The sequence below is a fragment of the Ambystoma mexicanum genome, chromosome 2p, assembly GCF_040938575.1.
Source record: "Ambystoma mexicanum isolate Mex_15411 chromosome 2p, UKY_AmexF1_1, whole genome shotgun sequence".
Classification (NCBI taxonomy): Eukaryota; Metazoa; Chordata; class Amphibia; order Caudata; family Ambystomatidae; genus Ambystoma; species Ambystoma mexicanum.
The window spans coordinates 558276870-558290435 of record NC_090923.1 but is presented as its reverse complement, the minus strand read 5'-3'; positions in this window follow the sequence as shown (position 1 = coordinate 558290435).

The window sequence follows — 13566 nt, the reverse complement described above, 5'->3', positions numbered from 1 at the left end:
GAAAGAAAGAGCAGGGAAAGAGAAAGAAAATGAGAGAGAATCCCCCTTCCCCCTATGTAAGGGTGACTTTCTCTAGCAGCTGTGCTTGCGCTCAGGTTTTGTGTGGGGGCACGGGTGACTGCTGGCAGTGAAGGAAATAAAGAGGAAGATGCACAACGCCAGTGTTTTTAAAGTGCTGGTGCTTTGTCAACGTCGGAGAGGTGAATTCAATATCACAGCCCCTTCACCTTCATTGCAAGGGGATTTGAAAATAACACCTCAAAAGGTCCATTAAATCTGGGGCTACTCCACCTGTGGACAAAGGAACGCATGTAGACAAATTCTCCTGGTGGCAGCTGTTGAGTGGGTGAAGAGTCAGTTGTGGCACCTGGCACGTCTTCAGATCTGGGCGGTGCAATCTGTTGGGAAATACATTTCAGTGCTTGTGATAGGGTTGTCAAACAGTCTTTGTATTTATCTCCTAAAACAGATGCTGCCCATTGTGCATCTGACACCTTCCTAATGGGGGATATTGGTGTGTGAATGCGACAACCACTCACCACCTCATGGGGCTTAACATGGTGGTTCTTGCTGGGCTGCGTACACAAGAGGAACAGTGGCAAGCAATGCACCCAGTTTTTCTGCAATGTGGTGCAAAGCTTAGACAGCTTACTTTGAGGAGCCCGTTGATCCTCTCCACAATCCCATTGGACTGGGAGTGATAAATCGTACACACATGTCAGGCAGTGCAGTAATCTCCTTAAACAACTCATAAAATAAATGCGTGCCATTATCTGACCGTAACACATCACACACTTGCCACCGGGGGAACACTTTGCAGACCAGAAATTTGGCCACGCCTTTGCCATCCAGATGTGCAGAAAGACCAGCCTTCACCCATCGTGAGAAGGGGGCAGACAACAATGATCAGATATCGGGACCCGCTGCACCTCTCGCCCATATCCGCATAGTCGATATGCAGCTCACAGAATGGTCCAGCATGGTGGGGCAAGGTGCCCCTCAGTGTCCTTAATGTCTTCCCTGTACTGAAGCTCCAACAAGTGGCGCACCTAATAACTCATGCTTGTTAAATGCTCCTGAATGTTTGGAATTAACCAGTCCTCTTGTATGTCAGCAGCGATATGTTGTTTGGAGATGTGGGAGGGTGATGAAGTTGGTCAAACGCCATTATCAATCATTCTTGTGGCATTATTGCTTTTCCTGTACATTCCTGCCTCCACAAAAAGTCAGTAAGGGACTGCGTGCATCCTCTTTTTAGCCACAGTTTTTACTCTTCTGAGGAATGTCCCTGCAACTCTATTTGCGCTCTGGGCAGGGCACTGTACCAGACCGGTGTCTGTTCAGAGACACATGTCATGATGACCTACTCTGGCACCGTTGGTACTGGGAGATCTGCTAACAATTTGGCTGCAGTGTCTGTGGAGGCATTCCCAAGTAACACCTCGTCTGTATTGTTAGTATGGGCGGCGCATTTAATGACCGCCACTACAGAAGGCTGGGATAGCGTCAAAATGAGCTTGTCTAATAACGGTGCATGCTATTCTGGGGACCCATCGACCCTATTGAAGCGTCTCCTTTTCCACTTTGAAAGACCTGCATGCACTGGTGTAGTGACGTATGCAGAGTCCAAATAAATGCTCACGTGGCACCCCTGTGATGATTGCAGTGCTTCAACGAGTGCAATGAGTTCCACCGCCTGTGCTCAATAATGCATGGGTAATCTTTTCAAAATATATGTCTCGTATTCAACGTCAACTAGGCAGGGAGGTTGTTTCAGAGGGAGGCACCAGCCAAAGAAAGATCTACCCCCCAACTTGTTGCTTGGAGAAGCGGATGACCCTGAGGGAGTTGGAGGAGCAAAGAGCTTGAGTTGGAGGTATTGCGGTCCAAGGCCCCAGAAGGCCTTGTGGACAATGCAGAGGGTCTTGAACTTGATCCTTGCAGCCACTGGGAGCCAATGAAGAGATTTCAGGGCTAGAGAGATCTGATCCCTGGGCTTGAGGCCAAGGACAAGTCTCAGAGTCTTGTTCTGGATGAGTTGTAGAGGGCAGAGTGTAGGGGCAGCCAGATTTTGAAAGAGGCTGTTGCAGTAGTCCAGCCTAGCGAGAACCAGAGCTCTGGAGACAACAAGCTTCTGGGGGAGGTGAGAAAAGGAAGAAAACCTCTGGGGAGGTGCAGTTGGTAGTTTGACTCCTTAGAGACATCAGGGATGTGAGGAGACAAGGAGGGTGTGGAGTACAAGATAACTCTGAGGTTCTTAGCTCACAGGTGGGAGCAGGAAGAGGGTCAAGTAAGGCTGTCCAGAGAATGACAAGAAAGAAAGGTGCAGGTGTGCCGATGAGGAGACTCTCCATCTTACTGGCATTAAGGTAGAGATCATTGGCAGCACACCACTACTGGATTGCAGATAGACAATCCGAGATGAGAGAGGGAGAAAAAGCAGCAGAGGGGAGCCTGAAAACGAGCTGAGTGTTATCCACATAGCAATGAAAGTTGGAGCAGAGAGCATCAATGCGGTGGGCAAGAGGTGCCAGGTATTGGTTGAACAGCCAGGGAGAAAGGTTAGTCCCCTAGGGAACACCACAGGTAGAAAGGTGAGATAGAGGAGAGGAAGGACCCAAGTTGGTCCTGGGCGGGTCGGTCCGAGAGGAAAGAGGTCAGCCAGGCCAGGGCCTGATCAGTGATACCCAGGTTATCACAGAGCCGGCTGACAAAGATGGCATGGTTGACCATGTCAAAAGCAGAAGAGAGATCGAGTAAGATGAGGACAGATGGGTGATTAGCATCAAGGTTAGAGAGCAGGTCTTCACAGATGTTCAGGAGAGCGGTTTCCATGCTTCTGGCTGCTCTGATGCCAGACTGATGGTCATGGAGACAACCAACAGATTCAGTGTGAAGATTAAGCTGGGAGATGGCCAGCTTTTCCAAAAGTTTGCCCAGGAAGGGAGTGATGGAGGTTGGGCGATAGTTATAGCCGGGGTCAGCTGAGGAGAAGAGGGTGCATAAGAGCGTGCTTCGGGGGGAGGTTCCAGTTGCGAAAAAGTGATTGCAGAAGTTGGCCAAGGATGGGGTGAGGGTGTCAATGTGGTCCTTGATGGTTTTGGAAGAACTAGTTTTGATGAGATTTTCATAGATGTCTTGACTTGTCTAGAAACCTTGTCAGGGGAAAACAGGAAAGGCAGAGAAGGGGGGAGGACAGGAGGCTGCAAGAGGTAGAGGGAGAAGTAGAGTATGAGAGGGTGGACAGGATGTCTTGTGATTTAGAGATGAAATGAAAAGCCAGGGCTGTGTAGAGGGATCTGGGAGGGGACAGGAGAAGTAAATACTGCAGCAGGATTGGCCACCTCCTTGCAGATTTTAAAGAGTTCAGCCAAGTTGTTAGATGCAGGAGAGACATGGGCTTGGATGTGAGCTCTCTTCTTAGTGAGGACAGAGAGCCAGTATTACCTTTGGAGCAGGCAGCAGCACTGTTTGTCAGAGGATGCACAAGATGCCAGCCATTTCCTCTCAGCCACCCTACACTTGCGTTTAAGGGTGATGAGGTCTGAGTCTTACCTGGAGTTGCACTTGGCTTTGGGCTTCAAGTGGATCCTCATGACAGTGGCAAGTATATCAAGAGTATCGGGGATAGAAGTGTAGAGCATGGAAAGGGCTGTGTCAGGATGAGTCAGCCAGAGGTGGACGAGGGGGAGAGAAAGTGGTGGCGAAAGCCGCAACTGACACACACTTCATGGGTCAGATGACCAAGAAGGTGGGTGGCAGTGAGCGGGTTGGCTCGGCATGAGGGGTAGAGAGAGAGTGGAGAGGAGAAAGTGATCACTCAAGGACACATGAGTGGTGAGGGGGTTAGAGAGGGTGAGGTCCGAGCAGATCAGAACATCCAGGGTGTGCCTTGCAGAGCGAGTTGGGCCAGACGGAAGAATAGAAAGAGAGAGAGTCGCAGAGGTCGCAAAAGAGTCCAGAGAAGGGATAGGGAGCATCCAGGTGGATGTTGAAGTCTCCAAGGAGGAGGAGTTGAGTGATCAAGGCAAGGAGGAGAGGTCCGCCCACTCAGAGAGGAAGGAGGTGGTCTGACCAGGTGGCCGGTAGATAGTAGCCACGGTGAGAGAGTGGCCAGGAGAGAGAGAAAGCCTGCAAACAAGGCATTCAAAAGAGGTGTAGGCCTGCATAGGAATGATCGAGGCACGAATCCACTCCGGGAACATCAAGGCTACACCCCCACCTTAACGGTTGGATCTGGGTGCGGAGAGGATCTTGTAATCATCAAGGAGGAGAGTGTTAAAGCTTGTGACAGAGCTGGCCATGAATCATGTCTCGGTGAGACCAAGGACATCAAGGTGGAGTTCTTCCAGGAGATGGCAGATGTCCTCGCAGGACAAGGCTGAGGTGTTGAATGATGCAGGTTTGCAGAAGACACTGCCTGATGACCCATAACACGTTTGTTACGTCCACGCTACAGAGGCTATAAAATCTAAGATTCGGATCCTCTGCAGCAAAGTCCTCGCAGGACAAGACTGCAGTGTTAAACGACGCAGGTTCGCAGGAGACGCTGCCCGATGACATTTGTTACATCCACGCTACCGAGCCTATAAAATCTAAGGTTCAGACCCTCTGCAGCGAAGCCCTTGTAGGACAAGGCTGCCGTGTTGAATGACACAGGTGTTGGCGACAAAGGGGTCTGCGGCGCAGACAGAGTACAGACGATTCACCCTCCTGTCTGCAGCCACCAGGTATGAAGTTGGGGAGTTTGCTTGCTCTGCGCTTCTTAACTCTTCCGACTGCACCTTTCCTGTGACTGTTCTCCCCTACCCCTGCAACCTGCACCTCTGCCCCTTGCTGTGTACGCCCCCTTCCCTTGTGATTCCACCTGCACTGTCCCCTCAGACCCCCTCCTCGAGTTCCCCTCTTGCCCCTTCCATCCTAGTCCCCCCCCTTGGGTCCTCTGCATGGCCCCCACTTTCCTCGATCGCGTGTGCATCTGCACCCTTCAATGCTTGCCTATTGCGCATGTGTCCTCGGCCCACATGGTCCCTCGCAACCCCTGATCGTGTGTGCTTCCGCCCCACTTCCATCCTTGGCATCGCTCACACTGCGCATCCCTGACTTGCTGGGTCACTCGCAATCTTTGATCGCGTGTGTCTTCAGGCGACTTCCATCCTTGACTTTGCTCGCGCTGAGCACACCCCTGACCTGCATGGTCTCTCAACATTTGATCGCGTGTGCCTCCGTGCCCCTTTCCATCCTTGCCTGTTCCTGCTTTGCGTCCTTGGCCTGCATGGTCCCTCTCAATCCTGTAATCGCGTGTGCCTCAGTGCCCTTCCCATCCTTGGCTTTGCTCGTGCCTGTGCGTCCGCTGCCCACATGGTCCATGCATTCCTTGATCTCATGTCCCTCTGCCCCCTTCCATCCTTGCCACGCTCACACATGTGCGTCCTTACCCTGCGTGGCCCCTCGCAATCCTTGATTGTGTGGGTTCCGCGCACTCTCCCATCTTGGCTTCTTTCACAGCTGCACGTCCTTCCCCGCTTGGACATTCGCAACTCCCGATTGCATGTGCCTCATGCCCTCCCTTCTCCAGCCCCCACAGACCCCAAGCTTTCTTGCTCCCCTGCGGGTCTTTACGCTCGCCTTCCCCTACCCTATCCCTCCTTCCAGCTGCTGCCCTGTCCTTTGGTGTATTATGCTGTGCTCTTCCTTCTTCTAGGTTTTCTTCACTTACTGCTCTGTTTTTCCTGGGTTTGCTGTGTGTTCTGCTGTGCTCTTCCCTCTTCTATTGTCTGTTTCTTGACGCCCTGGTAACCTGTTTGTAATTCACCTTACTGCCTTGTGTTCTGCTGTGCTCTTCCTTCCGAGCTATTCATCTCATTCAGTTTAATTATTTAGTTCTTGTCTTGTTCCATCACTGTCATGGGCTGGGGGGTGGTGTGCACAGAGCCAGCGCAGCCAGGATATATTTGTTTGCCATATGCTGATATCAACTGCCCTAGATATAAAACCTCTTGTAGACAGTATTGCAGTTTTGCCTTATAACCCTTGCGAGCCAGAAGCTGTAAGAGCGTGATCGAGTCTTGTCTGCATTGTTGCTCAGTGTCACTGCATACCAGCAGATCGTCCACATACTGTTTGATCGTGCTGGACACTTGAATGTTCCCTACATCTGTGTGTAGTATTCTGTTAAAAATACGGGGGCTCTCAGAGTACCCCTGAGGTAATCTTTTGTGTTCAAACATCATTCCCCCATGAGTAAAGGCAGTGAGGTACTGAGAGTCTGGGTGCAATGGTATGGAAAAGGCGTTCTTGAGGTCCACCACTGAAACATTTTGGGGCTGCTACACAAAATAGTGGTGGGGTTAGAAACCACAGGAAATTCTTGCTTTACAATATCATTTAGGGGGTGCAAATTTTGAATCGTTCTCCAATTGCCCCCTTTTTTCACAGGGTAGATAGCCCTGTTGCACGGGGAAGTAGAAGGTACAATTATCCCTTGGTATAGTAGTGCAGTGATGGTGTCCTTAATTCCCTCCTTTGCCTCCCTAAAAAGTGGATATTGTTTCACTCAGGGAAGTACTGCTTCCGTGGCTACAGTGTGATGTGTACTGGGGTCAATCCCTGTAGGAGCCCTACGTGGTGGGGGTTTGTTGTCCATAGCGCCTCTGCCACTGGCTCCAAATCTCCTACAATGAACTGGGGTAGGACCATAAGGGCCATTATGGGACACTGAACCTTTCTCTACAGTACCCTTATTTCACAGGGTATGCATATTGCTAGTACAATCTCTCCGTCATCTGACCTCTCTTCGAACAATTCTGCAGTTGTCACCTACTTCAGGGGTATTGTCGGGTCAATGCAAAGTACTGTGCGCCACTCGCACCCGTGCTGGTTAGTCCCTATTACAACAATCCTCTTTGCTGAAACCACCAATCCTTGTAAATCTAGTGACAGTAGTGTGCCTTCCGCCATTTCAGGGGACATGACAGGACGGAAAATAAAGTCTGTGGGCACTCGTCAACACCCTTTGCCAATCTGAGGCACCACAAGCACAGTGATTCCAAACACAAACATGTCTGGATCTATGGGGAAACCACAAACCACCACCTCTCCTCCCATTGCATGGATAATTAGCATTGATCTGATGGCGCACATCCCTGCCGTTGTGCAAACTGTGCCACTGTCTGTGAATGATATTGTCATGTTGAGCTTGCTGAGTAGATCCCTGGCCAGCAAGTTCACTTTCCGAATATAGTAGGGGGCCCGCACCACCTTACCCCCTATTTTCAAATCAATGTCTTTAGTGTATGGTACTACAGAGACAGACCCAGAAAAGCACTGCGTGTCAAGAGTGTGGCCCGATAGCGGGAAGTCTTCCTCACTGATGCATGATTTTGTGGCACCCATGTCGACCATAAAAATGAGGTGTTTGTTTCCTATCTCTGTGCCCACCAAGGGTTCCTCATCAGGGTGAACTGTCATAGATAGTACTGGGCACGCAAGTGTTCTCTTTGGGCTGTCCTAAACTGGGTATGTGTTCGATCCTGGGTACGTGAAATTGCCGTTTCCTATCACGCTCACTCCTCGGTATGGTATTATAGTGCCATTGGGCACTTCATTTCATGTGTGCATGTTTCCATTTCCGTGCTGGGGCATAGCTTGTTGTGGGTACTGCTGCTGTGTGTACTGTTGTTGCTGAGGGTACGATTTTGGGGGCTGGGGTGAGAGCTGTGTGAACGCTTAGTGTATTTTAGAGAGTATTGAGGTCATTCTTGGTGTCAGCATTTGCTCTGTGTTCTAGGGTGGCAGGTGATAGGCGTTGTATACGTTATATCCAGGCCCTGGCCTGCTTCTCCATTCTCTTGAAAAATGGCCCCACTTCCCACAGTTCCAGCAGTTCGAGGACCCCATGCTCTGCCCTCTTGGCCCCATACCTCCAAAGCCCCTCTTCCCCACCTCTCTTGCGCTGCTGACCTCCTTGCTGCCACTCCTGGGTAGGATACTGTTGTCTACCTCCCCACTGCCCTTGCCCTCCTTCTGGTCAAAACACTGCTGTTCGGACATCTGTGCACCTGTGCTGCCTATTCCTTCGGTCTGTGCTGGTGTGATCACAGCCCCTTCCACAGCTATCTTTGCTAGCTTCCTCTGTACCAACTTTGCCTCATTTGCCTGCAGCTGCTGGGCTGTTTCCATTTCTCGTTCCTTTATCTCTTTGCAGTGGTGTATTATTATACTCTGAATTTCTACACATCCTTTCACTTCAATGCCCATGATTTTGTATAGTGCTTTCTGCACTTCTTTTGGTAAGCCCCTTTTGATAAAGAAATAGAAAAGAGGAACTGATCGGTCCCACTGTTCCCCTGTCTCCGCATCTCCTGAACCTTAATAATGTACTGTGTGGGGTCTTCGTCATCACCCAAAGTGTTTTGGATAATTGACTGCAAGTCTGGGGTGTCAGGGTATGTGTGCCAAAGCATGCCCTACACGTGCGCTGACGTTGAATGGTGCACCATAATGGGTATCGTCATCCAACCTTACTCTGGGGTACCAAGCTTTAATCCATATGTACCCAGCCTGTTCCCCCACCATCGCCACTAATAAACTTTTCATGTCACCTACAGCAAGGGGTACACCTGCAGTCTGTTTCCCAAATGCATATATCCACTTCCCTGCCCCCACTGTTAATGGTGGGAGCGCCTTGATCTAATTGTTCTTGTCCATCTTTGCCCACGGCACATACTGTGCTCTACCCACGCCCTTGTATATCAACAGCATCTGAAAGCCCACCTTTCTCCCTGCACTCCCTTTTTTCCTTGCTACTGCCATTTGGCCAAACCTCCTCACAGTCGTCCTCAAACTCATCCACCGTACTCCACCCATCCTCTCCCTGAACACCACCTAGGCCTCTGTCAGACCTTACAGTACCGAACCCTGTGCTACGTGCTCATTCGTCTTCTTTCTTCTCTATTTGCCCCATCTTTTATTGCCATGCTGTCTAATCTGAACAAGATGCACCCCGCTCTCCATTAGTCTAGGCTGCACCCCTTTGCTTCACTCTGCACAGTTCACAACCGCTTTAGCTCTACTCCCATTGCCTCTAGCACCTCTTCTAATTCTTTGTCCTGTGCACTTTTGCATTGGAGCCATTGCTGAAGTGGGGGTATATGAGGACAGTGGGACTGTTGCCTGGGTGGACACATGTCTAGTTACTGTACCCAGTCACTGGGAGTGCTGCCAATGGATATGCCCCCATGAATTCTGTTTGTGTCCCAGTCGCTTCTGCCTGCTTGCCCCTTTTCATGGGTGTCCCATGTACCTCCCTCATCGGAGCCCTTGATGTACTCAGTCATCTTCCATAAGTCCAACATGTTCTTTCTGTTCTGCAACTGTTTACCTTTGTATTTCACTGCTAAAAATATAGTCATGTGTTTCATTATTCCCTTATGATGGCTGCCTTGCTCTGGCCAGGAACGTGGTATGCCCCTTGTGTTTCTGTCACCAATTGTTTTTGAAACATCTCGATCTTCTCCACGTACAAGGGCCGGACCCTATACATGTCTAAAGGCATATCCCCTCCATTGCAGGGATATATATATGCAGTGTAAGGCATCCCTCGGCTCCTTAAAGCACGCTGCGCACACTGCAAAAATCACAACCAAACAAATCTACGTATTTGTTCCCTCCTCCCCGTCAGCCCTCGTTGCTTCCCCTCGCCCTCACCCACACCCACTCCACACACCCCAAAACACACTATCAAATACACAACGCCCCTCCTCAGGCCTCAACCCTACACAATAAAAGAAATTAAAAAAAAAAAAAGCTAAAATAACCACTACTATTCCCGAGCCCACTAATTATGCGTGTTTCCTTTTTTCTCTGTTACACAATAAAAGTGGTACCACCATCTCCCTTCTCTCATGGAGGCTCCCTACACCTACACTAGGGATCACAGTGTCACCAAACGAAGGCACGCACTTGCACGCTCACATCAAGAAAAATGCTGCCCGCAGGGAAAAAGGTCCAAGACACAATTGTAAGGATAACAAGTTTTTTTTTTTTTTTAAATAAACGTTCTGAGGTCCATTGGCATGTGCAGTATATTATAAGCACAAATTGCATCACTAATGATGTCATAGTATACAGTACAATTCTACAGTACGGATTGGCGGAGGCCTATAGATGTAGGGCCTGCTCCATTTTGGATGCGAGTCCATTGGTCCATCTTCATCTGTTCATCTTCTTTCACATGGGTGCTGCAGGTCTCGTCATCCATGGTGAGCTGACCTAGCAATGAATTAGCTACTCTAACGCAATTTTATTCTAACAATTGTAACAATGCACCTGGCATATATAGCGATGGGCTCAGGGGAGAACCGAGGTAACCCTAACTCACATATACTTCTCTCATTCCCGGACAGATCAGCAACCCCCAATTCTCCACCTTAGGTTTGTGCTACAATTCTGAAGCCACCTGCACTTTGCTGCACAAATCACGTGATTGATTCCTGAAGGCATGATGGCCTTGTCTTGTGATCTTTGTGATCGATTGAGGAGTGTAAAGGTTTTATGGTCAGGGGTCTGGGCTTGGATGGTACTGTGGCATGGGGGGGTCAGAGGAGGAAATAATGGAAACGCTGTATTCCTAATGTGGCATTGTTGGGGGCAGGAGGGCTTTGCTATCTGTTCTTTGGGATGCTACTGCCAAGAAGCCCTCTGCTCCCTTGTCATGACCTTGCAGGGAGCATTCGTCCCAGGCATGAGGGCCTGTAACTTTCTGAACAATGGAGGTGGTTTTGGATCTCGCAGACCTGGGCAAGGTGGGGGCGTGTTCACGCTCATGCAAGGGTCCTAATCATAATACACAGAATACCGTTCACCACGCTTGGGCCTAACTTCTAAGATTGCTGCTGCTTGGCAAGATGGTATTTACACCCGCATCTGCCATATAACATACTGCCTGCACTAAGGTGATCACGCACCCCCCCCCCCTTTATGTGTATCCCCTTCACCCTGCTCACTGGATTAGCATCTAGTTCTTGTACAGTATCGCTTAGGGGGGTGGGAAGACCCTCGCTCCTTCCATACACTTCATAGGCGGGAAGTGCCAGAGAGTCTCTCAATCAAACCAAGGACAAGGCAGCTGCCTGCAACGTTTTACTCTGCTTTTGGCTGTTTGCCTTAATGGATGATAAGCCCAGTGAACAAGCTAGGAGCAGTGCATTGACAAGCATCTAACAATTTCTTCCTTTAAGGACGTTTTCAAGCCAGTTGAGCCCCTTGAGCTCCAGCCGACTGCACCACTGACTGTTACGCCGCAGTCACTAAAGCCATCTGAGACAACTTAACCAGCGTTTCAGAAACGCTGACCAGCACCAAGATGATTCCTGACCCTGAGTCGCCATGTAGGCCAGCCTGCAGCCGACTGTATCCTTACTCGCTGAACTGCCTGCCGTCTGATACCCGCAGCTGTCTCCCATCTTGAACTCAGTCACAGAAGCTGCAAAGCACCCAGAAACCAACTCGACCCTGTCGAACACCGAGGTACATTGTGGTTCTGTCCCCTGGTCCTTCTGCGAAGACCCCTAGTGACATTTTACAACCCATTGCTCCCCTTGTGTTGAAACAATGTATCCTTGAAGTATTATGAATATTTATTATACTGACTACCCTACTGTGAGTATCAAGAGTGCATCTCTCTTCCTTCTTGAAACTGTCTGTCCTCTGTATTCCTTTACAGGGTGGTTTGTAATTTGTAGTGTGTAAGAACTGTCTGTCGTGATAAAGTAGATATTTGTATACAACCTTGACTGGACAGTCCCTTTTACCATTGGGTAATAATTGTATGTTTGCTGTGTTGCAACTAACCAACAACCCACACCCTTTTGGAGACAAGTCTGCCATTCTGTCCATGTTACCAAAATTGGACATGGTGGTTTATAATTTGCTTGCGTTTCCAATCTGTTCTGATCTGTTCTGGTGTAGTGTTGGGATGATTGATGGTTTAGAAACCGATATTCATCCCTGGACCACTGGTGCCCCAGAAGTATATTCGTCACAGTGGCTATACTGAACGATGCAGCTAAATGTAATAGTGGCTATACCCAAATTGCGGCTAGATATAACGGTGACTATACTTCAAAGGCAGCTAAATATACCACTGTGGCTATACTCAAAAAGCAGTTAAATGTAAACAGTTGATATACTAAAAATGCAGATACACATATCACAGTGGCTGAACTCAAAGGCAGCTAGGTTTAAATGGAGGTGGGTATTGAGCGAGGCTAGATTCTACACAGTTAACACACAGAGGGGAGTCCCCCAAATGAACCATTTTGGAACAAATTTGATGACCTAGCCCCAATTTACACTAGGTCACATTCCGCGAGTTGTATGCATCACCTCACAAAATGAGAAATACACAGTGTACCAAATTTTTCATTTAATAAAAAATTTCATAGTTTTATTTCGTAGGCCATAGGTCCTACGTACACCAATCATAAAAAAACACCACATAAAGACATGCATCAATGTGGAAAATGTATAAAATGCATCTATTAGCAATTTCATGATATAGTCATAAAAACACAGATGACACCGCCAGGGTTATGTATACCAGAGCCAAGCGGGCACATATTCTAACTTACTGGCCCTATCTGGCTAACAAGTCACAGATATGCTCTGTATGGCAGTGTCACCCAATAACAATGCTAAAACTAATTAGACATGGCACATAAAATTGCGTCTGACCAAAACACACACATCCCAGGTCTACGTCCGTTGTGGCGTTGATGAGCCATATCACAGAGCTCGATTGCACGGAGCGGTGTACCGGACGTTTCGGCAGGGCATCGATTCTGCTGCCTTCGTCAGGACCCCAAGGGGAATGGAGTTCTGTGGATGTGATAGATAATGGTGTTACTGGCCTGTACAGCCAAATAGAGACACCCCCAGAAGCCCAAGAGGAACAGCTTACAGCTGCTGGAAAAGTTGACTAATAACAACATACTCGAGGAGAAGAAGTTCTCCACCTATCAGAACACCGAACTACTGTGTATTAGAGGAAATCCACCCTACACCAGAGTGGTAACATCAATATAGAGACAACCTCCACCAGACCAAATCTGTCATGATCTCTGCTTCCAAAAGGTCAGGGTTTTCCCAACTCCCTTGGAAGCAGATCCATAACCCAGGTTCCGAGTGCCAACCAGTCCCAATTGGGACCTTTTGGACCCAGTCCTGGCGCCAGTGGCACCAGGCTCATAAATATGCCCAGTCCCAGCGCTGGAAGCGCCGGGCTCATAATGCTTGGGTGGACTTACCTGCAGCAGACCATGCTGCTTACTTGCCTGCCAGTTGAGTCTCTGATCCTCTTCTGTTTGGAACTACTTTTCCTGTTGGGTGGGGCAGGAGCCAATCCCTAGATTCAGAACACTGGAACTCTTCTGGAAAGCAGGAACTCTTTTCTTACCTAGGCGTGGCTGTGGAAGGAGACACCTAAGCACTACAGGAGGCTATTTAAACCACACTCGATGGATGAATCTTGCTTTGCGTTATTCTGCATCCTCTGCAGCAGAACGC